This window comes from Protopterus annectens, chromosome 17.part0 (assembly GCF_019279795.1).
Source record: "Protopterus annectens isolate FY-2018-M chromosome 17.part0, PAN1.0, whole genome shotgun sequence".
In the NCBI taxonomy this organism is placed as follows: Eukaryota; Metazoa; Chordata; order Ceratodontiformes; family Protopteridae; genus Protopterus; species Protopterus annectens.
The window spans coordinates 270,394,100-270,419,699 of NC_056751.1; the positions used below are offsets into that span (position 1 = coordinate 270,394,100).

General features: G+C 40.2%; 1 protein-coding gene across 1 annotated transcript in view; it reads left to right on the forward strand.

Annotated features, from left to right (window-relative positions):
* Positions 1 to 25,600, forward strand: part of METTL15 (methyltransferase like 15) — a 1,979,089-nt gene that overhangs the window by 1,871,824 nt on the left and 81,665 nt on the right. The window lies entirely within an intron of this gene.

The following is a 25,600-nucleotide window of genomic DNA, read 5'->3' on the forward strand; positions in this document are numbered from 1 at the left end:
GTAGGACTGTGTCAGAGAGAGACAAACCTACTGGATTTAAAAGGTGTTCTTGCGTGCACAAGATGCCTAACTCTGATGCCCACAAGAAGTATGTTTATTGTCTGGGATCTGACCACCTCGAGGCTGAATGCTCAGTTTGCGCTGCATTCAATCGGCGAGCATTGGCGCATTGCTGGAACAAACTGTTGCTCGCAAGGGGGCCCCTTTGTTTCAGGCTCTCCCTCTTCTAGAGGCGACTCTGAGGAAAGCCTCCTCTGCCTCCCTGGGGCTTCTCCTCTAGCTCCGACAAAATGGCCCAGACACTCGGATCACAGTTCTTTGGATCTGAAGTTGTCCTTGAAGATTGTGGATCCGAAGGTTCAGGATCCGTCTTCAGCTGCTGAGGTCTCCTTGGATCGGAGACCCTCAGATCCTACCTCCATTACATTGCATCCATCAGCTCCCCTGGATCTGAGGTAAACTGGTATACCAGGTTTGGATCCGACGTGTTTGTTGAATCTGGAGTTAGTTATTCATGGCTCCCCGGCTGGATCTTCTCAGGATCCGAAGTTTTCAGACCCCAGTAAACTTGATCTGAGGGTTAGAAGGTAGAAAGGGATTATGGGAGATGAGAGGAACTCAGGGCTTGAATCTAGTCTGTAAAGTGCTGGATTGGATCCTACAGCGAATCCAAGACTCAGTCGTGATGAATAATGAACTAGAATAACACAGATACCAAGTTATGGTAGGTACATAACTATTGTTTTCTGTATTGTACTGTTCATCTCAGGTGAGAACAGTTCTTGGACAGAACTGGAAGAGCAGAGTAGATGAAGAAAGAGGAAACTGTTTATCCAGATGAAGTTGATAACATTCCAGACCTACTGACTAGGATTGTTAACTCTTCCCTGTTATCCATAAAGTAACTTGCAGGCATCATTAAAGCAGCAAGAGCTTTGGAGTTGAAGGCAGTTATTTTTCACCTCAGCTGTCTGACAACATGACATTTGATTTAATTCAGCCAAAGTGCCTTCCTTCAGCTAAGTGAGTCAGACAGTGTGGTTAGAAGAGTAGAACAGGATGATGGAGGGGAAAGGGCAAGCAACAGGATATGTCATTGACAGTTTGTATGTGTAAGACTGCAAAGGGTATAATCATTTATATTGGGAGATATTTTCAACATGGACCTGGTACTGTGCATCATCTTTAGAATACAGGTAGCAATGTTCCCATCCTCAAGGGAAATCAGATGGATAACACAAGCAAATGTTAGCCTTTAGCATTACTTATCTCTATTGCAAAACATCCAGAAAATGCATTTCGCAAACAGTTAACTGTTGCACACATCATGCCCAGGCCTGAAATATACAGCATAGTTTTAAGCCCTATCTCACTGTTGACAGTGCCCTGATCAGCATAACAGAAAATCTGAGAAAACACACAGAGGTGGGTCACAGCATGTATGCACTGTTTTCATGTTTAACAAAGACTTTCAGTAGAGTACATATTCCCTATTATTGCAAAGGATGTTCACTATTACGGTAGACAGTTCAACAATTATTTTTGATTTATTTATTGTCTTTTGTTTACTGGGAAAGTCCATCTGCGTAATTCCCATTTTCAGTGAAGGTTCAGGGAGGAAAACACACAAAATAAATTTTTACATTGAGCAACAGTAAAAAAATAAACATTTTAATCATTATTTGGCAGATAATATTGATCCATAAATAGTAAATACATTTATTGTGTACTTTAGAAGATTATAATGAGTTTAAGACGTGTTAATTTGTAATATCTGGAGAAACAAGAGCAATGATAATACACATAGGTTCAGTATGTATATTGATGTATATGGCTGTCCACCTATCAAGCAGAACTCAAAGTAAGTAGAACCAAAACATCTCATAGCTTTGCTCAGTTGTCCAAGGTGATCCACAAGTATTTGTTCTGGTTCTGTTCAAAGGTTTGACTGGCATGTGGAGCATATTCAGTGTTGTGCTCTGAATCAGATATTCAATGTGAAAAGCTCCTTATTCTGAAGTCTCTTACTGCTATGCAATTTTGGTAGGGTTGTTCTGTGCATCCGCGGTGGTGCAGCGGTAGCATTGTTGCCTCACAGCAAGAGGTTCTCCCATTCGAATCTCGGCTGGAGTGCATTCTGTGTGGAGTCTGCATGTCCTCCCCGCGGTTGGGTGGGCGTTAGAAAGGCATGCATAAATGGGCGTGTCTTCGTTGAAGGTTGAACGTCGAGCTGGCACCTTGGCGTTCTTGAAAATCTACTGCTAATGATTAGCGGACCGGAGTTCCGCTGTGGCGACCCCTAACTGGGACAAGCCGAAAGACAACAACTCTGTTCTTATTCTCATTACTAACAAGACATCAGCCATGTTTTTATACTATTGAGGCTAGCTATATGCACAGTGACTTCAATTAGTTTTCAGTGCTTCACATGGAACTTCCATCCAAAGGGTTCAAGAATATATGTACCTGAAAGTCTACACTAACATCAGAATTAATATATTGAAGCACTGTAGAGCCTCACCATCCAAAATAAATAGAATGCTTAGCTAATCATACAAGTTAATCATCTTAAACTGCATTTGATATTGTTTGGATCCATCATTCTCAAGACATCCTTGGCTATATAGCTCTCGACCTCTTAGTGTTAGAATTAGGGAGAAAAGCAAAAATGATGGGGAGGTAAAGGCATAATATTTGGAAAAGGTTTTAGCATTGCCTTTGTCAGCTTAGAAAGTTGCTAGAATAGCAGGTTTTGCATTACCATGCAGTTTCTGAAAAGTATGAATTTTGAAACTCAGATGTCTGTCATTATTTAATAACTGCAGTCCTCAATGGTTTACCAGAAAGCTAGAAGTTTTATGAGGAACAGACCAACAATATAAGGCAATAATCTGGATGTTCTCTGAAATTCAGGACAGTTGACTGGTTATGCCTGGTTATTCCATGTCAGATTCACGATGCATACATCACTGATATACTTTAAAACATTTAGGTAGCTAGAGCTTCAAAGCAATTTCCATACCACTCAGCAGCTGGTGGCATACTGAAGTATTTTCAAGAGCACATGCCTGCAGTGGTAGGCTTTTAGATGGTATGCACTGCTAGGACACACCATTTAACATTATCCATCTTAGATGCACTTGACACGTTAAGTATGTTGGCACCAGTGACTTAGCAACTGTCTCCAAACAGTGCAACAGTATCCTTAGTAACTGATGTGAGCAACAAATTGAAGGCTGTCCAAACAAGGTCTTACACTGCACTTCTAATAATGAGACGTTTAGCTGTGACAGTATTTAACTGTCCATTTTACTAACCAAACTGTAATAACCAGTCTCTTTTATCCACAGACTTTAACAGAATCTCCCATTGAAGCACTCATTTGCTTACAGTGCCACAGCTCGGTGACTTACATTAGTTTATTATTATTATCCTTATCTATAACTGCTTAGCCCTTCACCTTACCCTGTCTCACTTTTCAGTTCTGTTTATCTTTGTACCTACTCTTTTAACTGTACACTGAAGAGTAATGCAAAAGTCGTTTAATTTTACTAAGCAGCATGATGACTTTGACAGTGTTCATACTGGTACAAATAATCTACCGGCTCTCACTTTATTACTGTTGTAATTAACAATGTTTGCTTCACTTTTTTATTTTATTTTTATTTTATTTTTTTTTTTGAGATTTTTTCCTTGCACCTTCCTAGAATATTTTGCAGTGGGACCAGCGTGGTTACTTAAATAAATATAAGCAAACATAGAATGTACAGTACCATGCAGCTCAATGCCAGCTTTCTCCTTGGTCCTTCCCTTTAAATGGGATCTTGACCTGTTGTGTAAGAAGGAGGAAAAAAATAATTAATATGCAGCAGGAAGTAGCAAAATGGCAGTGTCCAGAAGGTTATGATGCTTCCAGCTCCTTAAGCTTGCATCAGAACAATGAACAATCATGGTCCTGATGTAATCATATGCTTGCATGAAAATACATAACTACTACATTGCACAGGAGTGAGGAAGCCCAAAATAATGCTCAAATGACAGTCGAAAGTTAGCAGGGAGCACTAAAACACAGTCCTACTCAAAATCTGTTGCAAACAGAACAAATCTTTTTCACTCTCCTCCTCGATTGTGTGGAAGCTGACAACTAGCTTGTGTTACAGGAAAAACAGAATAAGTGGGAAACATTCATTTAGTGGAGACCAGCTTTTTATGTCTGAGTCTGAAACTGGGTAATAAACATTCCAAGCAGTATGTAACGTATGAGGGCAAAATAATAAATTGCTGATGGCTTTGGCTGTTACTAAGTCAATTGTTACTTTAATCAGAGATCTGGCAGCTTTTCAGGCATGTTAAAACAAAGTACTTTTATTACATTTTAATTTCATGCAGAATATTGTGCTTATTTAATTTTCCAGAACGGCTTTTTCTAAGACAGTATCATAACTTTTAACTCATAGCTATCACTCAGCGAAAAGAGAGATGGTACCGGAGTTAACAACAGGGGTAGTAGACCTGGAAAGTTGAAAGGATGCATGTTAATGTTTTATTAGTCTTGACAGTGTCTTCTGTATTTGAAAGCAGTAGTGTTTTATTCCTTTTTAACAGTTACAGAATATTGCATTTAACTTTAGTAGTGGTAATTTTCTAAGTTCATATAATCACAGCTGTTGAGCCCATGTTACTTGGAGAGGATAGTTTGGGGAGGACTGTAGGGCTATTCCTTCTGAGGAGTTTGAAATAAGATAGTAACAGGATCTGGAGTGAATGATTGAAAGTTGGACAGTCAAGCATACCTCATAAGCTGAGATGCAAGGACGCAATAGTAGGCAATGAAAAAAAAAGTTTCAGTAAAATCTGTTGTGGTTGACAAGTTACTTGCATGGCTTCTCCAATAACTATAAGGGCCCATGTGCTATTTAAGGTATGCCCCCCCCCCCCCATTTAGCATATAGTTATCAGAATACATGTGCTTTATTATTTCTATTTCAGGACCTGATTGCTGTTGCTATTAATTTTAGATTTTATAGCTTTTTGGATGTTGTAGGAGTTTTACCATCCATCTTTTCATCTCTGCAAAAATATAGCATTCCCTGTGGTACTGGAGTGCAGTGTTAAGAGGGGGATTAAATTTAGTAGTGTTTGTTGATGGCTGAGGAGGTACACATCAGTTTTGATGTGTGCAGGAAGAGAACATTGTGACATATGCAGTTCAGCACTAGAGTTTCTCAAGCCTTGTCCCATGACTTTGAAAATTAATTGTCCAGAGATCAGTTCATTGAAGCTATAAGTCAAAGGACAGCATGTGCTGCATGTTGCTGTTTGTCACAGTTTTGTGAAAATCTTAAGCAGTATAGCACATTGTCTTTCCAGAATCCACACAAGTATCCACCTTTAGCCAAAATTCATGAAAATGTCTAAACATTTGTGGTATGGTCCCTAACACACTGCAAATATGTATTCATTCAATTACTAATAAGTTTGCTTGGAGAATGGACTTAAAAAAATAAATAAATAAGGGAGACATGGGACTCTGCCTTCTACATTGGGTTGTGTAGGCGGCTTCTCCTACATAAATGCCTTGACAGAAACCCATATATAGCCTGTCAAGCTAGACTGATAGAATTTAGCTAGACTTCTGCATGGATGGATGTAACATATCCTTCATTCTCAAATGGCCTGGGGCAAGTTAAAATAAGCAAATCTCAAGAGTTGAATCTTATCATCTGTGTCAATAAACGCACAACTTCCTGGTATAGCTCTCAACAAATCAGGGACAAATCTCAACAGACTCAGAGAGAACTCCAGAAGTAATCGGGGACAGTCAGGGACATTTTTAAAATATTTGTACTGTTACCTTGAGACACTGACAGAATAAGAAAATGTGAATTATACAATGACCCCCCCCCCATTAATATTCCAAAACGTGCACGCTGATTGGTCAGCATTCTTCTTCTTCTTCTTCTTTCGGCTTTTTCCCAGTTAGGGGTCGCCACAGCGGAACACCTGTCCGCTCATGATTGTCAGTGGAGTTTTACAGTGTCGAGTTGCCAGCCCGGCACTCAACCTTCCACAGAAGGCACATACATGCACACACTCACACCTAGGGCCAATTTAGAGTGTCCAATCCACCTACAGCATGTCTTTGGGATGTGGGAGGAAACCGGAGTACCCGGGGGAAACCCACGCAACCACAGGGAAGACATGCAGACTCCGCACAGAAGGCACCCCAGACAAGGATCGAACCGGAGAACCTCTTGTTGTGAGGCGACAACACTAACTGCTGCACCATCGTGGCCGCCCTGCTGATTGGTCAGCATGCACGTTATAAATCAAAGACTTATACTAGTTGAGAAATGTCCGGTCGCCTGGACTTTTTCGATTAGTATAAGTTTTTTTTTTTTTTTGGACAGCAACGGAGAACGGAAGAGCTCCGTTGCTGTTATCTCGCTATGTTAAATGAGTTTAACATAGCGAGATATCTTAAAAAAAAAAAAAAGCAACAGAGATTTTCCTTTCTCCGTTGCTTTTTTTAAAGCTGTTTCACTATGTTAAACTCGTTTAACATAGCGAAACAGCTTTAAAAAAAGCAACTGAGAAAGAAAAATCTCTGTTGCTTTTTTTTAAAGTTATCTCACTATGTTAAACTCTTTTAACATAGCGAGACAAGTTTTTAAAAGCAACGGAGATCTTCCTTTCTCTGTTGCTTCCACACGCACAGTTCTGATTTACTGCGTAACCATACACATGTGCAGTACATCAGAACTGCCGCAGAATACTGGACAGCTGCGGAAGGGCAGCAACGGGGCATTATACAATGCCATTATTTAAGAAAAGTAAGTATTTTTTTTCTTAAATAATGTCATTGTATAATAGCAATAACCCACTTCTGGGTGTGGGTAATGCTGGATTTACCCACGGTTGTCTTTGGCCACTCGGGCTTCGCCCTCGTGACCAAACCACACCAACCGTGGGTAAATCCAGCATTACCCACACCCAGGCGTGGGTTATTGCTTAATTAATGTACATTTTCTGAAGTAAAGAACTCTATAACTGTACTTACTGTAATATTTTAAATTTAATTCAGCACCTTTTCTCTAAATGTCAACAGTGTTAGGAGGGATTTATAGGAACAGAAATAACATTTGAGTCAAAATCAGGGACATGCCTGGTAATCAGGGACAGATGAGAGGTTTGCTTTTGGGTTATAATCATAAAGACCCGTTCATAATTCTTTGTAGTCCATGGAGTTTTACCTGCTCACATGTACGGCAGAAGTTAGAAGAAAAAAAACAGTGAAGCATTGGTAAGTGTTATACAGTACAGAAATCTGCTGTACACTAACCACTGCCAGACAGGGAAAGGCCACCAAACAAGAACATTAGGAAGCCAGTTAACATTTTTTTCAGACTTTTTTAAGTCTGAGTTAAGTGTTTAAGCTTATTTAAAGGCTACCTGCTGCTCTTCTGCTGTGGCAGCTGAATGTTTTTAAGCATGAAGGGTTGTTAGACACCTTTGTTACATCAGAAATATGATTAATAAGTTTGTCTTTTCACCAGTTTTAGGACATAGTTTCTGAGCTCCATCTATTATTATTATTATTATTATTATTATTATTATTATTATTATTATTATTACTATTATTTTTATTACTATTACATGAACTGGTTAAGAACATACCGAATAGTGATTTTATATTTGCTTTAGATGTGCTGTGTTCATGGAATAGAAAAATCTGTGTCGTATTCAAATGTGAAATCATCTTATTTAAATGGCATATTCTTCTTTGAGGTCATGTAACCTTGGAGTATGAATATATAGAGCCCTGTCAGAAGTATTTTTTTTTCACAATTAAATTATGCATTTTTCTATTTATAATTATGAATATATAGGATATAAACTTTTCTGTCATAAACGTATGCAGTCATACCAGCATACTACTTGAGATCCAATGATGATGATGTAACTATAAAACAGCTATCCAAAAATACATTCTTGACATATAGAGAGAATTCCCTTGGTTACAGCTTTTGCTGTTTGAGCTGGGCTAGGGATAAGTAAAGGATATGGATTAGTCATGTTTATAAACGTACCTTTTTGTAATTTTAAATGCATTTCAATCAGATAAAGAACTTTTGAAAGAACATTTGAAAGCATGAGTTGATTGCTTCAGTGGCATAGACCCTTTTGTGTTGATTCACTTTTGGCAAATACCTCTTATTTCATAATAATTTTTTTTTTTGTTTGTTTTTTCTGAGATTGTCATTCTATTGTCCATTGTATCTCTAGTCTTTTGCTTACATCATAGGCCAAGAAATTAATTTTGACCATTTCCATCTAGGGCATGCATAGGGGGTAGATGCATACCACAGAATGGCCAGATTTTAGCCTCTCATTTTTGGATTGTTCCTCATCACTGATTCAGTTAAATAATTGTACCACTAACCTCAGCCCACATCAGAACCATCATTGAGTATAATGCCCACTTCAGTATGTACCTGACCAGACACATGCAGCAAATGGAATGCCCTCAAAGGTTCCTTACAAAAAGAATACAGGGCATAAACACAATGTCATATGCTGATCGCCTCAAAGCCCTATCTCTATACTCTGGCTCATGCAACCTACTGAGAAGCAATCTATGCCCGACATACAGTCATCCTTGGATCCTGCTCTGATGACCTTTTGCACATCTGCAAAACAAACAGCATCAGAACTACTAGATCTAAATACCTAAATTTTGTTTGCAACATAAATAGGGACATGTTGGAGAGGCAGATATGTATCTCAGAGAATTCCCTTTCTCTGGAACAGGCTCCCCATCCATGTGAAAGAGGCCCTCCCTAACCCTATTTAAGCATAACTTGGACCATTGGATGGGAGATCAAAATTCACCTCTGGTCTGTTGCTCATGTCTCTGATAGCCAGAGGCAGTCAGTAAATCATGGCATAACCAACCATTACCCGTATATAAACATCTAAAACATATAACCTGTGGGACAGATTTTGGTTGTATGGCTAGGCTTATAAAGGCCCTAGTGGTTGTTAGCCTAGTTTATACCTATGAACCTCATAAAATTTGTAATTTTCTGGCAAAACACTGAGGACTGCAATTTGAAAATACTCTGAAATGCAAATGTCTGTCAATAGGTTCATCATTCTCACAGCTGCAGTAGCTTTTGGTTTGTATCCTGCCCAGGATGCAACAACTGGACAGTCTTCGAAAAGCTCTTGCTCCCTCCCACATCTACACTATGACAGCTGATTGGTTGGCCTGCTGGAGAGAAATCAGCAGTCAGGGTGTGGACAACTTCAGTACTTTCTTGTCTTTTCAAGGGAAAATGACACTGAAACTTCATAGGAGCAGCAGCTTGCTACAGGCTTCATTTCTGGCAGGTAAGCTCCCACAAGGGAGCACTTCCATACAGAGAATATTCTCTTTTTAAATATTTTGATGTGTTTTTTTATTTTTGAAGAATCCCAGCAATGTTATTAATATAAGAATTTTTTTTGTCAGAAACTGATCTTTTTAGAATGGCTTACTGTTGAATACTGGGGCTGATGTTCTTAGAAAAATGTAATGTTTTGAGACATTTTCACTGAAGTGTAAGGATTTAAAGATTTGGAAGTGTTTTTATATACTTAAAACTTTGAGTGTTTTTGTGCTTGTGTACACTTTGTGACAACTTACCTTCATTATTTCACTGCTGAAGACATTTTTCTTGAAGGTTTAAGCTTCAGGAAGTATATTTTGGGACTAGAAATGTATTTCATGTTTGTTGCTTTTGTACACTTCATGACAGCTTACCTTCTATTTTTGTTTTCTCTCAGTGTACTTTCTGTGTAACAGACTATTGTTTTGCTTGTGTTTTTACATTTGAATTTTGAGGGACTGTGTGGAGAAGTGCAAGTCTGTGTGCTGCTTGTGAACACTTGTCTGACAACTTGCTTTCTGACCAACTTTCCCCGGAAGCTCTTGCCAACAATCAGACTTCTTCCTTAGCTAGCAAATGGATTTTTACACTGGTCCTGCTGTTTCTTCTCCCATTGTACATAAAAAGAAAAAAAACAGAATAGGAGCTCTTACCTACACTGCAGGCTAAGACAGTGCCTTAGTCACTGGTGGGTGACTCTGTATTGACCATTTATTCATCACACCACTCACTGATTTCTCTGGGTTCCCATGGTGTAATCCCTTCCACCACCATGGACAAGGGGTTAGCCACATCCTCTGTGGCTATTCAAGTGTCCAGTTTCAGCATGGAAGAGCCATCATCTTTGCGTCTGGGAGTTTCTTCTCGTCATAGCCCTCAACCTTCCATCACCAAAATGAGGAACACTTGCCTTCATAAAGTGGAACAAATGGGCACAATGTGGAACACATATACTAATGGCTTACTAATAACTTCAACTAGGAAGGTCATAGGATGGTTAAAATATGCTGGTTTTACTTACAAAGAAGATCCTTTGATTAATTAATATGATTCATTTCTATTTACCATGGATTTCACTTAAAAAAAATTCCTAACACTGAATGTGTGACAGACTCTTTTAATGTGGAACTTTGATGAACTTCGAGGAACATGAACTTTTTAAGACCCCAAATGAGGTATGTTCCTCGTAATGAGGTACACTTGAGAGGTATGCTTCTCGTAGGGCCAGGGAAAGAGATTTCTTGCTTGGGATGAAATGCCATCTCTCAGTCTGTTTTTTTTCCAGGGATGTCCCTTTTAAAACAAAACAAAAATTTAGATATTGGTCATCCGAAGACATTTTGTCTATTCATAAGTTTGATTTCCATACTTTAGCTAAGATTTTGTTGCAGGCTTCCATCCTGGAGAGCAGAAATCTAAGATTAAAGCTGTTAGTATATTCCTGTGAAAAATAGGTATCCTTGTTTTGTTCTATTTTTGGGTGTAAAGTTTTCTGTTTCATAGTCATAAAGTTCAGAAGGAAGTTCAGATAATATAATGATTCTCCTGATGTGACATAGTATTTCAAGGAGCAGTACATTTTAAGTACTGCAATTATGTGCACATTTGAGAAACCAGCTTAAGTTTTTTCAACAGCTCTACTGTATTTCAGCTGAATGTAATTATACATGTAGTGGACTACATACATACATTGCATGCCACCAAACTTGCTGAAAGTATTTTTTTCACTTACTCTCAGTCTTTTATAAAATGATTACAATACGTAATACATCTTTCTGTGTGTTTTACTGAAAAACAATTGCAAGCTTCATTCAGCTTGTCACATTTCTCCTCTGAAACGAACAATTTACTTTAGATTAATATCTCTTCTCTACAGTGGTTAACAGTCTCTCATGTTTTCAGCAGGATGAGCTCATATTATGGGGTCAGGTGTTTTCTAGGGAATATGCTTAAAGGTGAAGTTACAACTAAATTATGTTAGCTATTATTGTTTTTGGCTTTCAAGTTACATACAAGCTATCATGATGGTACACATGACAGCATTTTTGATATATGTTAAGATATAAAGACACTATAAGACTGGATTGTACATTTATGTTTCTCTGAGTTGATAAGATAAGAAAGAATTCCAGTGAAGAGTTTATTGACCTATATGTGTATGAAATAAATTCATTTGAGAATATGAGAAATATGAGTAAGTAAAAGAAGCTACAGAATACTTTTTTAGAATGGCAAAATGTTAAGTAAAAGTGTTGGATAAGTTTAGAAAATAATTTGAACTTGAAGGTTTAAAACTGTCAAATGAAATTGGAAATGTTGACCAAGGCAGGGATAGCCATCCAGCAGTGTGAATTCTGGCTGTAGAGGATTGTCACTGTTGATATGACATCATGTCCCTGTGTGCAAAAATGGGAAAAGGTTTTTGTATGGATGGAAATATTGAATTAAGATGTGCTTATGATGACATATGTATTGCTTGGAAATTTGGAAAAAGATATTAAACAAAACAATATTTGTTAAGAGTTCAGAATTAAACAATTGCATATATTATTTTGTGTTAATTTGCTTTATAATGAGAGAAGTGTAATGGCTAGATATGAGTTTTTGTTTCAGCCAAAAAATAATAAAAAAAGTATCATTTTGGTAAGTGCCAACAGGATCTTTAACAGTCATCTTACTACCAATTCAGGCAGATGGGAACTCAATTTAATGGACAGAAATGGACAAATTCTCACATAAAAAATTTTGAAGGTATTTTGAGAAGCTATTTTTCAGAAGCAGAAATGTTTTGTGGGAGCACTAGTAGTATTTAAATTATCTTTGCTGCTTGGATATGTGTGGGAGAGTAGAGATAAAATTTAGGTGAGAATTAGACAGGTGGATTACTAAGTGTTAGTCCAAATTCTCTAAATATTTATGATATTCTGCAAAACTACCCTATTTTAAGATAAAGTTTCTCAAGAATATGTGACATCATAGTTAAGATATTTGGATAATGCATTTTGCAATTTAGACATGTATTGTAGTCATATTATGTAACTGCTGTTGTCTCATATGCTTAGTAAACTCTCTTCTTTGCTGTAATCAAGATATGTAATCTTTCTTATGATCTGTTTCTTCCCTGTTATGGGTGTGGGCTGTGGCTGAAAAGGATTGGAAAGACCAGTTCAGCCACATCAGATGGGAGATAAAATATTGTATCTCTTCAGCAGGGCACATTGGGTATCCTATCCTTATTTGCAAAATGTAGACACACCCAGTCATCACTGAACTGCTTCTTAGCTAGCTAGGCCAATGAAAGCAAGGATGTTCATCGTGTTTCACTGCTGCAGTCATTGCAATTGGGGTTATCCTGCTGGCAGGCTACCCGCAGTCGGCCTGAGTTCCAAAGTCTAGGTCCGGCGTTGGTTGCTGTCGTCTCTTCCCTGACGTCAGTGTGCCAGGGGTATATAAGATGCAGCCGACACCATTTTCTTCAGTCTTTCTTGCTGTGTGGTGCCCGAAGCAAAAGCATTTCGCAAGTGCCGGTCGGCCGACTCCTGAAGTTTTCAAATTCGAATTTCAGATCCGAAGTCTTCATTAAAGCTAAGTACCCTGTTCAGGAAACTTTTTTCTTGCTCCAGACTGATGTCAGAAAAAGTTAATAACTGTATTTCTTGTGGAAAGCAAATACCTCATAAGGATTTTCATTCTTACTGTATTCCTTGCCTAGGCCCTGACCATAACGTTGCTAGTTGTCGGTTTTGTGCTAGATTTAACCAACGCACTATTAAGCGTCGGTACGATTTTGCATTTCATTACTTTGGCAGAAGATCTAATTATATAATGCCGTCAGATCAGCCGACTACCGGAATTTACAAAAAAACTAAAAGAAAAGGACAGGCATCTGAGATCCAAAACCGATGACGAGGCTTCTTCTAGGCCTGTCGCCGGTTCTCAGTGAGGCGCTTTTGCAGCCCCTGACGCCCGCTACCTCAGATCCACAGGCCGCTTCCGACTCCCACGTGGAGCTGACTGGGCCTCTGGAAAGGTATTGGACACTCGGAAACTATTCCCTCAGATGGGTCCGGAGCCGCTGAGCAGGCATCAGCTTCTGAGGGTGTTTTCAGGCCTACACAGTTATATGTGAAACCTACTTCAGCTACAAAGACAAAGACTAAAGCAGCTCTAAAGACAAAGAAACAAGTCCAGCATTCACCTGGACAGGCCTACATGCCTAAACAATAGATGCTTAAAATGGCCGAAGACCTTATTACTTTGATCAGGGATTCCCATCCCTCTCCTGAAAAGAGGCCTAGGCAAGAGTTAGAATATGAATCTTCAGACCAGGTTTCCATTTCCTCTGATTCCTCCTCTGAACAGGATTACTCTGTTCCTCCCTATGAGGATTCTGATGTTGAAGAATCTATCCCTTCAGCCTCTCCTCCTGAGGATTATTCTTTTGGGGAAACACTGCATACTATGAGGGAGCATTTCCACTGGGAGAGCCAAGATTACTCAGAATCCAAGAAAAAGGCTCAGAGATTTCCTTTTATTGCCCCAGCACAGGCCCCTTGCTATCCCGCCTGTTTTAGACATTGTAGGTGATGTATTTACAGAGTCCAGTTTTTCTCCAGACTCTTTACCACCAGCCCCTGTTAAGCCAGACAGATACTACAGGGTTCCTGATTCACATAAATTTCTCTATAAGAACCCTGCAGCTGACCCAGAAACCATCTCTCAGGGTCCCAAAGGGGTCAAGGCTTCTACTGCAAAAAACTCTATTCCCTCTGATAGGGATTCTAGGGCCCTAGACAGATGGGGCAAAAAGATTTATACCTCTGCTACCTTGGCTATAAGAGCTTTAAATTGCCAATTTCATATGCTTAAGTATCAGCAATATCTTATGTCCTTGCTTAAACAGAAAATGCCAGCAAATGCAGAATGTGCAAACAATAAATAAATGCAGGATTTATTGCATGCAGCTGAACAAGTTGGAAAACATACTTTGCAATGTGGTTTTGATTCTCTTGAGGCCTCCTGCAGGGCCGCTGTTACAGGTTCTGTCATTAGGAGGCATGCTTGGTTAAAAGAACAAAATTTGCCGGATCATGTTAAAGCAAAACTATTAGATGTTCCTTTACAGCATGATACCTTGTTTGGTGCTAAGGCAAAAGAGGTGTTGAAGAAAATGGTGGACAAGGCTAAATCTATGCAAACAGTCAAGGATTTCTTGCAGGTACAGCCTCCCAGATTTAGCAGGAACTGGCCTACAAAAAATTGGTCCTTTCCAGTGTCAGATAGACCACAAAGGGGCAGATACAGATGCCCCAGAGGCAGATCACAGCCCCAAGGCTCATACAGGCCTAAACAATGGGGTGCTTCTACCTCCAAGAATGGAGAGGAAAAATCACAGCCATACAGGAAACAGTCTCAATGACTTTCCACTTCCAGCACCAAGCACTTATCTTTTGGCAGCCCCTTTGGGGGGAAAGCTAGCACTTTTTTCACAAAATTGGCACATGATCACCCAGGACAAATGGGTTCTAAATATAGTTTCACAAGGCTACAGGTTCCACTTTCACACCCTGCCAAGGCAAAACGGTATGCCAGACCTGCCACACAATCAATGGGCAGAGGCACAAAAACAAGTTTCATCCCTCATGGACATGAGGGCCATTCAACAAGTACCAGAACAAGAGCAGGGTCACGGATTCTATTTAAGACTGTTCTTGGTACCCAGAAAAGACAAAGCCTGGAGACCAATACTGGACCTATCTATTCTAAACACATATCTGGATATTCCAAAATTCAAAATGTTGACTCTACAGCAGCTTCTGCCCATGTTGGGCAAGAAGGCTTGGCTTGTGACTTTAGATCTAAAAGAGGCATACTTGCATGTCCAAGTCAGACTAACATGCAGAAGATACCTCAGATTCAAAGCTGGCTCAATGCACTACCAATTCTCTGCACTGCCCTTTGGCTTATCCACTGCACCCAGGGTCTTCACAAAGTACCTGGCACCAGTAATTGCATTTTGCAGACAAAGAGGAATACAAATATATCTCTTACTTGGACGACTGCCTTATTCAAGCGGAGAACAAGGACACTCTACTACAGCATCTGGCATTTGTAAAAAGATTACTGACAAGTCTACGGTACACAGTAAACGAGAAGAAGTCAAAACTCGTACCCTCTCAAGAGATAATATTCCTGGGTGCAAGCTTAAATACAGCTGCCCAGATGGCTTATCTCACTCCAGACAAACACAGACAATTGACTACTTACTTCAAAATGTTGACAACAAAGACCCAGTTATCTGCAAGAACAATTCTGCAGGCCTTGGGTTTCATGGCATCCTGCATTCTGCTAATTCCATATGCAAGACTGCATATGAGGAAACTTCAGTGGTATCTAAAAAGTGTTTGGACTCAACATTGCCACAGCCTGGAAACAATAATTACCCTCATTCCCTGCCTGCAACAGGAGTTTCGATGGTGGGCAAAAGCCTGTCACCACAACACGGGACAGCCATTCACCTTACCCACAGCCAGGCAGACATTGACAACCGATGCATCAGATTACGCCTGGGGGGCCCATATGGCAGGAAGATGTATTCAGGGCACATGGTCCGCAAGTCAAATGCATCTACATATCAATCAAAAAGAGATGCTAGCCGTTCAGAATGCCCTAACGGCCTTCAAGGATCAACTTCATCCAGGACAACTACTAATAAAGATGGACAATACTACAGTCATGTGGTACATAACAAGCAGGGAGGCACACATTCCTACCCCCCTGTGCAGGCTAGCCATGAACTTGAGGCACACAGCATTGACTTACCAAGTACATCTGCAAGCTCAATTCCTGCCAGGAAGGAAAAATACTCTGGCAGACGAACTAAGCAGAAATCTAATGGATCCCTATGAGTGGAAATTGGATCCACAAGTCTTCAGCATGATAACTAGGACCTGGGGATGCCCGGACATAGACCTAGTTGCCTCTCCTCACAACTACCAACTACAAAGATTCTGCACAAGGACTTATCACAAGCAAGCATGGAAAGTGGATGCTCTATCTTTCAGCTGGAAAAATCTAACAGTATATGCCTTTCCTCCTCTGCTTCTCCTCCCCAAGGTACTCCTCAAGGTCAGACAAGAGAAACCAAAAATGATACTGATTGCCCCAGACTGGCCCCGCCAGCACTGGTACCCAATTCTAAAGAGCTTGTCTCACTGCCCAGCCTGGACATTACCTCAAATTCCTCACTTATTGACCCAACAAGACAGCCAGATACTGCACAGCCAACTCAAAACCTTAAACCTGACGGCATGGCAGATAAAATAACCTCTCAAAATACACCTCTTTCTAAAGCAGTGATGAATGTTATTTTGGAGGCCAGGAGGCCTAGCACCAGAAAATCTTATGCAGATAAATGGAAGAGATTCTGTGCTTGGAACCAAGCACAAGGCATTGACACAATTGTTTCAAATATTCCTCAAATTTTGCAATACTTAACTGAGATGCTGAATAAAGGCCTTTCCTTTTCAGCAATTAAAATTCATGCCTCTGCCATTTCAGCTCATTATAATACAGAACCACCTATTTTTTCTCATCCGTTACTGAGGCAGTACCTCAGAGGGGCCAAAAACATAAGACCTCCAAGGAGAGCACCAATACCTGCATGGGACCTCAACTATGTCTTGGAAAAACTCACATTGCCTCCGTTTGAGCCAACCTCTGCAGCTGACATAAAATTCTTATCCTGGAAAACAGGTCTGCTCCTAGCAATAACTTCCGCTAGAAGAGTCTCAGAGTAACAGGCACTCATGGCTGTGGAACCTTTTATCATTTTCCATCCTGACAGGGTTTCGCTGAGGACAAACCCTACATTTATGCCTAAGGTAGTGTCCAGTGTGGCCCTTAACCAAACAATTAATTTGCCTACTTTTTATCCAAACCCACAAAATAAGGGTGAGAAAATTCTGCATTCTTTGGACATTCACAGACAGCTACGCTTCTACTTGGACAGAACTAAAGCTTTCAGAAAGACTGATTTCTAGTGGCATATGCTGCAGCATCACAAGGAAAGCCTATCTCAAAACAGACTATTTCAAAGTGGATAGGCCATTGCATTCGTTTCTGCTATTCACAGCATGGCAAATCAGTGCCTAAGGGCATTAGGCCACATTCAACCAGAGCAGCAGCCACTTCAGCAGCCTTCCTCAGAGGAGAACCAACCAAAGACATTTTAGAGGCTGCAACTTGGAGTTCAGTGCATACCTTTACAAAGCACTATCACTTACCTCTCTACTCTAAATCCAGGGCAGGCTTTGCCACTGCAGTTCTGCAGGGCCTTATAGCCTCTCCTAATCCTATTTAGCTCCAGACTCCCAACCTTAGCTTTGGGATTCAACTCAATTGTAATGACTGCAACAGTGAAACACGATGAACATAGTACAGTTGTGTACCTACCATAAATGTAGATGTTCGAGTGTATTCACTGTTGCAGTCCAGGTTACCCTCCCACCATCCTCCTTTCTTCTTGCTGGGACCTAACTGTACTTTTCTACTCTATACAACCTATGTGGTGTATTTGCTTGTAGATGAAGGAAAAGTTGTTTTTTGTGCATACATGCTTATTGGCATAATTTAGCCTACCATTTTAGGGGCACTTGACATCTGGGGCAAGAAAAACTGAAGAAAATGGCGTCGGCTGCATCTTATATACCCCTGGCGCACTGACGTCAGGGAAGAGGCGACAGCAACCGACGCCTGACCTAGACTTTGGAACTCAGGCTGACTGCGGGATGCCTGCCAGCAGGATAACCCCAATTGTAATGACTGCAACAGTGAATACACTCGAACATCTACATTTATGGTAGGTACACAACTGTACTTTTTCTGCAATTGCCATACAGTACATTTCTGATTTCATTGATCTATAATGCCAGACTTTGATATTTCTTCCATTTTCTGTCTGAAACAAGATTGAGCACATTTTTCATTTTTAGACTGCTGTACAAAATGTTGTAACAAAAAATGTTGCTTGCAGTGGCTTCTAGTCTTATAAAAAGTGTCTGAGGCTTGCAGCATGTAATTTTCAGAGCTGGTCTTGGTTGAAGCCCTTGTAGTTCTTCCACATAATATCACATGGAAGAGACATTAATATTTATTGCTGAATGGCTTGTATTAATATGAACATCACCTAACAAAAGTATACAGAGCAGTCTAGTTATCCTGAAAACATACATTTTATTTTGTCCTGGGAAAAATATTTGCGGTCGTAGTGGTGTCTTTTAGGACAGCTTGGGATCAAGCTACTTGTTTGCGAGGGTAGTGTGGTCAACTTCAATTTGTCTGAATGCGTCACTGAGTTAGGATTTTCTTCTAAGTGCTTTTTTCTCCCTTTGCCTGCAGACTAGCAAGCCTCCATGTTATAGACTTAAGCCCATTCCATCCATAGCAGTGGGGAGTCCCCAGATCAGCTAGGGCAGGAGTTAACCCAAGGAACATTAATTCAGGCAGGCATCATCGAGTTTGTGCTCTCACTGGAATTCCAGAAAAGAGACCAGTTTATTAAGTCTCAAAACCCACTTCCTGAGTAGCTGAATGGGATACCCACATCACAATATGGGACTTACTGTGCCCTTCCCCTACAAGTACATGTTGCAGTGCACTCACTAATGAGAGCTACCACCAGCTGATGGCTTGGTGAGCCACTAACTCATCACAGGATGCCAACCACGATATTACCCTTCCCCATAGAGGGATTATTGTTATATGTGCCCTGCTCTGCTTTACCTCTGGAAATAATAGCACACACATACTCCTCTGCCAGTGCCATCAAGCACCTGAATCAGTAATCAAACTTGGGTGGCGTAAGTTATATGCGGGGCCTTTTCCCTCTATGCCACTGTTATTGTCTGAATTAGGACTTTGACCTGCTTGAAGGGTACATAGGTTCATAGGTAGGTACTAGGCTATTGGCCCTAGGGCCTATATAAGCCTTGCCAAAAAGATACCCTGGCTTTCGCCACCCAAGAAAATTATTTTCCTGTGCCCCTGTTGAGCATAGCCACAAAAGTGATCCCCGGGGTGAATTTCCTATCTCCCATCCAATCATCAAGATTTTTCTTGAAGAGTGCTAATGAGGAGCTTTGTTTGATATAGATAGGTAGTTTGTTCCAGAGTATGGGAAGTCTCTGGGACAGGAATCTATCCCTCCAACATGCTCTGTTTATTGTTGTGACAAGGTTTAGGTCCATAGAGCATGTAGCACGGAGGGATTGGGATTTCTTTAAGTGGAGTATGTCCAACAGCTCTGGGTTTGACATAGCTTTGTATGTTAGGCAGAGATCGCCTCTGAGTAGGCGATATGCAACAGAGTAAAGCTGGAGTTTTTTGAGACATTTGCTTAGGGCATCTGTTTGAGGCCAGTAATCCTCTTTGTGAGGTATTTCTGTGGCCTTTCCAGTTGTTGTAGATGTCTTGTGAGGTACATACCAAAAGGGGCACTGTATTCTATAATGGGTCTAATGAGTGACGAGTAGAGGGGAACAATGACCTCTTTTTTACTGGATGAGAAACCTTTTGTGATGAGGTGTGCCACGTAGAATGATTTCCTGACTACTGTGGCAATGTGATTATCAAAGGAGAGACTACTGTCCACCTGTGTCCCGAGGTCTCTTAAAACACTTTCGGTGTTAAGTAGACTACCCCCTATGTGGTAGTTCATGGGTACAGAGATTTTACCAAAAGGGATGACAATGACCATGGCTTTGACACCAGGCATCTGTCTCAGTGAGGCCCTTTTGTAGGATGTCCACATTGTTAGGAATTTCGATTATGGCTCCTAGTTTGCAGTCATCTGCAAACTTTGTTAGCCAAAGACCTTCTGTGTTAGCCTTTACTTCAGAGAAGTAGATACCAAACAGGAGAGGACCCAGGACTGAACCCTGTGGTACTCCACTTGTCACTGGTCTAAAGTCGGATTTGGAGTCTGCTACTTTCACAGTGTGGGTTCTGTCAGTGAGCCATTTGGCAACCCATCTTGTGGCATAGGGGTTTATACCTAGTTTAGTGAGTTTATCTATAATTCCAGAGTGAGGGATGGTGTCAAAAGCCTTGGCGAGATCTAGATAGGCTGTGTGAACCACCTTACCCTCATCTACGGCTTTGGTGACCGCTTCAAAGAAGTCTATCAGGTTTAGGAGGCATTATCTACCTTTTACAAACCCGAACTGGGTGGGGTCCAGAGTTTGGAGATTACCTATGTCATTGTTTATAAGTTCCGTGATGATACGTTCCATAGCCTTGCAGACCAGGCTCGTCGGACTAATGGGGCAGTAGTTCCCGGGGTCCATGGTGGGTCCCCCTTTGTGGAGTGGGATGACCTTCACTGTGCGCCATTCCGTGGACACAAAGCCTGAGGTAAGGCTATGATTGAACATGGTACTTAGGTGGGGTGCCAGTTCATTCTGTAGTTTGTGTAGAATGCAGCCTGGGATGTTGTCAGGTCCCATGGATGCTGTGTTCTTGGTTTTGGAGAGTGTGGTTTTTACCTGTGCAGCTGTGATTACAGGAACATTGCATTCTTCTGTTATAGAGATGGGCCCTTTAAGGGGCGAGAGGGGGGTAAAGTTAGCACTGAACCTATCTGCCAAGATGTTGGCAATATCAGTTGGTTCTGTATATTTAGTGCCATTGTGCTGTAACTCATAGCAGATCTGAGTGATGCCATTGAGATTTTTGACATAGCTATAGAATGCTTTGTGGTTGTCTTTAGAATCAGTGGCGATTTTGTTTTCATAACTAGTTTTGGAGGATTTTATGAGGGATCTCAGCTTCTTACTGAGGCTGACCAGGGAGTTCCTCCAATCATGGGATTTTACTCTTTTTTGCAACAGTTTCTTCCTTCTGTTGTAGAGTTTGTTTATGGCAGGGGACCACCAGATTGGCTTCCTTTTTTTGGGGGATAGCATCTTGGTTCTGTTAGGAATTGCACGATCCATGCACTCGTGTAAGTGCATATAGTGTGCATTTGTGTAGGATTCAGCAGTCATACCTCTATTGTCCGTCTGCATGGGTGTCGAAGTTTGCCACTTCTGTCTTAAGAAGCGTGAAGTTGGCTTTCATTGAATGAAATGACATGTTATATAAGGTTCATTCACTAGTATTTGTAAAGGTCACTTACTTTTATCTTAGAACTGGGATTAGGATTAAGGCTTTCATTTTAGTTAACCTTAGGTTTAGCATTATGGTCGTGATGTGTAGAGAATACACACCTCATAATATCAGTTTATAATTCTAACAGCATGACACAAAATCAGTCATTAATCAATCATCATTATTGCAATATTCTTTACATGTAAATGATTAAAACAGATTTGCAACAACGCAGAATATAAATAGAACATGAGCACATCATTACTACATGCATTTTCAAAGGCATTCTTTGGGATTCAGAAAGAACCCTACCATTTGTTTTAAGGACTGCAGTAAAATGGCCTTGTTTCTTCAGTGTGGTGCTAGCATATTCAAAGAAACATTAACCAAAAGCCAAAATGATGAAAGACCTCATTATTAGCTAATTTGCATATCTCTGAATTATGTTAACTACTGTGAGTGCAGATCGACATCGACACTTTCCTGTGGTAGTTAACAGTGGAAGTCAATGCATCATGTTGACACAGGAACCCCCCCCTCCCCATTCACTCTGTCTGTCTCTCTCAGACACACACACACACACACGTGCGCAAACCAGATACCAACCCACCGACACAAGCCACATACCCCATCCTTTTAATGTCAGACTGTCCCTGATGTCCCCTTTTTCTGCCCTGCTAAATCATAGATTAGTGAATCATTAATGCCAGACATTTCAGTTTCATACTTCATATCATTTGGTAAATGCATGGTAGTGCAAAAGCTGTTGTACTAATGGCTTTCTAAGTCTATTGGAGCAAATATTAAAATCCGTCCCCATTTCTGTCCCGTCATTAGTTTTGGCTTTGTCTTGATTTCTTGCTCTACATACATGAGAGGTATGCTTAATGCTGCCTGTCCATCTCCCCTGTAAGTCATGAACTGTTGCAGGCATTGAATAATGCTCGAAAGCCTTATTAAATGTTAAAAAAAATAATAATAATAAAAAATAGCTGCACTAATTTGTCAGTGTGGCAGGTTAATGCTGAGGTTATCTATGGCAAAGATGCAGACTTCAGTGCCTTCCCCCCTTTCGTAGTTTACTGATTTATTTACTTATTCTTTTTGTATTGTATCCTTCATATCTAACAGTGGCATAGATGACTAACATCCACTGTAGAAGATAGGAGGTTACAGGACTGGAATCTTTTTAGTACCTTTAAGGGACTCTGCTTATGGTATCCCTGGTGTCTAGTGGTTTTTTGAATCACATGGTTTTTTTTAATTAAGTGCCTTTGAGGCATGGTATATGCAGCATCCTTGATGTTTAGTGCCCCCCCCCCGACCTACATCTTCAGAGTTCTCCTTGGTGTCTAGTGATTCCCCCCATCCCCATTTTGTTTGTTTTGTTAAGGTGTGAGATATAAGAGTTCTTGCTGATGTCTAGTAGTTCTCCCTGACACGTTAAGTATAAGTGCCATTAAAGCAGAATGATAAAGGTTATCCCTGATTGTTAGTGTTCACCATCCCTGTCCCACATCTTTACAGTTATACCTGGTGGCTAGTGGTCTTCCTTACCCAATATTGCAGGTTTTGCTCATTAGTATAGGGCTGTGTAGTAATATGGCATCCACCCTATTCCACAAGCAGTGACATGCACACACATTCATTTCACACATACATGCCTAACATACTCCCTCACCAACTCCCCAGACTGCAGCCTCCTATGCAAACACACACACACACACACACACACACACACACACACACACACATATGCAGCCCCTCACATACACATAGTTACACAGCCCCCTAATACTACTTGACCACTAAACTACCCAGCACTTACCTGTACTATTACCTTGAGTGGCCAGGAATGGTAGTGCTGCCTTATGCAGCTAAGAGGTTCTCTGAATCACTCTGCTGCATAAATGCCTAAATCACAGGCAGCTTTATGGGAGAGCACATAGGTAATTAACATATTCTATATACCTTGAAATGCCTTATTAGCATGTTGCATGGTTGTGGACACAGCCCACCCTAGTGCTGCATGTCTGTGTGCAAAAGCACTGCAGTATGGATGTCTATGAAATTCAAAATGATACTGAAAGGTGTACAAATCACTGTAAACGTTCTGAATTCAGGCCTTTGTACATGGATGAAATAGCTTTTGACTTTTTTTTTTTTCTTTTTTTGAGTTTCAACCCTTTGGATTTGTTTGTGTTGTCTTCAGTACATTTGTTAATACACTGATTTCCAAGACCTAGACCTAGACAGAATAACACAAAGATTTTCATTTTGGCTAGCGAAACATCTTCAAAATAAAAAAAAGAAAAAAGAGGCATGACTGTATTTTTCCCAACGACTTGTAATATAAACCACACAGAAAACTGTTACTACTTTAGCATTGAAGTTGCTGGCTGTGCCTCCATAAAACCAAGAAAAAAGAACCACGATCCATAGCCAATATCAGATGAGACTTCAAGGTAATCAAGCACTTATAACTTGCTTAGAAATTGATACTACTTTACTGAAAAATAAAAAAAATATTAAATAGATGAGCGCTTTTACCTGTAACATAGCCTCATTAATCACAGTTGATAAGTTTTTCTTGTTTTTATGGAGGCTCAGCCAGCAACTTTGATCTAGAAGTGTTAGATTTCCACATGGATTGTTTTTCCTTAAGGGTGGGAGACATCTTACGACCCCCCCCCCAAGACTTTTGAACCTCACTACAATGATCTGTTCTTTTATGTCATCGAATATATCATTGAATCTCAAATCATTGAAAACTATAAAGCATCTAGAAATAACATCCCACAGAGTTTTCACTACGTTTATGCAGGGGGGCAAGCCCCCCTGCACCCCCCAAACCCCCCATAACTTAAATATACCAACTCCAAGGTTGCACTACACTGGAGGAAAAAGGTAATTTCCTACCCCACTGTAGTGCGACCTTGGAGTTGGCATATTTAATTTACGGGGGTGGGGTGGGGTGCTGCATAAACGTAGTAAACAGTGTCTGGGATGTTATTTCTAGCTGCTTTATCATTTTCAATGATTTCAGATTCGGTGATATGAGTTTGACGAAATGAGTTTTCGACGATTTGGTCTCGATGATTTGAGATTCGATGAAATGATAATTTGATGATTTGAAGTGGAACCATATGTGTGGGTGTGTGTGTGGGCATATATATATATATATATATATATATATATATATATATATATATATATATATATACACACACACACACACACACACACACACACACACACTTTTGTCTTCTGTTTAGCTGACTGCATATAACTTACTTTAGTTCCATAAACTATCTGCTCAAAATGTTTTTAATGTTTTTCTTGTATCTAAACTTGTTGAGAACTCTGAATAGATAGTTTGCACCTTAAGTTTTGTAGTCCACCTTTAAATAGTGCTGCTTTAGTCTGTACTGAAAAATTGCCATATATTTTCTTCCTGTGTCAGAGTTTATACTTCTGTACTGCCTTTTAAGTTCTTTGAGCTAGCCTTAACCTGCGAAACAGTCCTGTAGTCTGCAGGAAGAAGCTATACAGTTTGATTGGTAAGAACTGGAGATAGCAGTTTAGCTACAATACAGCAGACAGCTCGATGCGGGCAGTGGGAACATCTGTAGTTTTACTGTAATAGGGGGAGCAGTGCTTATTAATCCCATAGTGCTTATCTTTGTATTTAACATTTATTTTGTATAGTAAAAGGGTTTGTTTTTTATTCCCCCATTAGCATTGGACATCTTTTTTTTTTTTTGAAATTTGGTGTGTTTTGCCTTTTAGCTGTAATCTAAATTTTACTTGGAGAATTCTATTGAAAACAGCTGCCTACACATTCAAGGCAGTGAAAAGAGGTACCTACTATTGTATCATACCTTAGCCATTTTAACTTTATACCATGCTTTAGGTAACGGCGATGGGTTTGGCATAATGGTTAAGATCTTTACCTTGTAGGCACAAGGTACATGATTTGATTATATCCTCGAGTTACTGGTTAGGCTTAAAATGGTACTTCA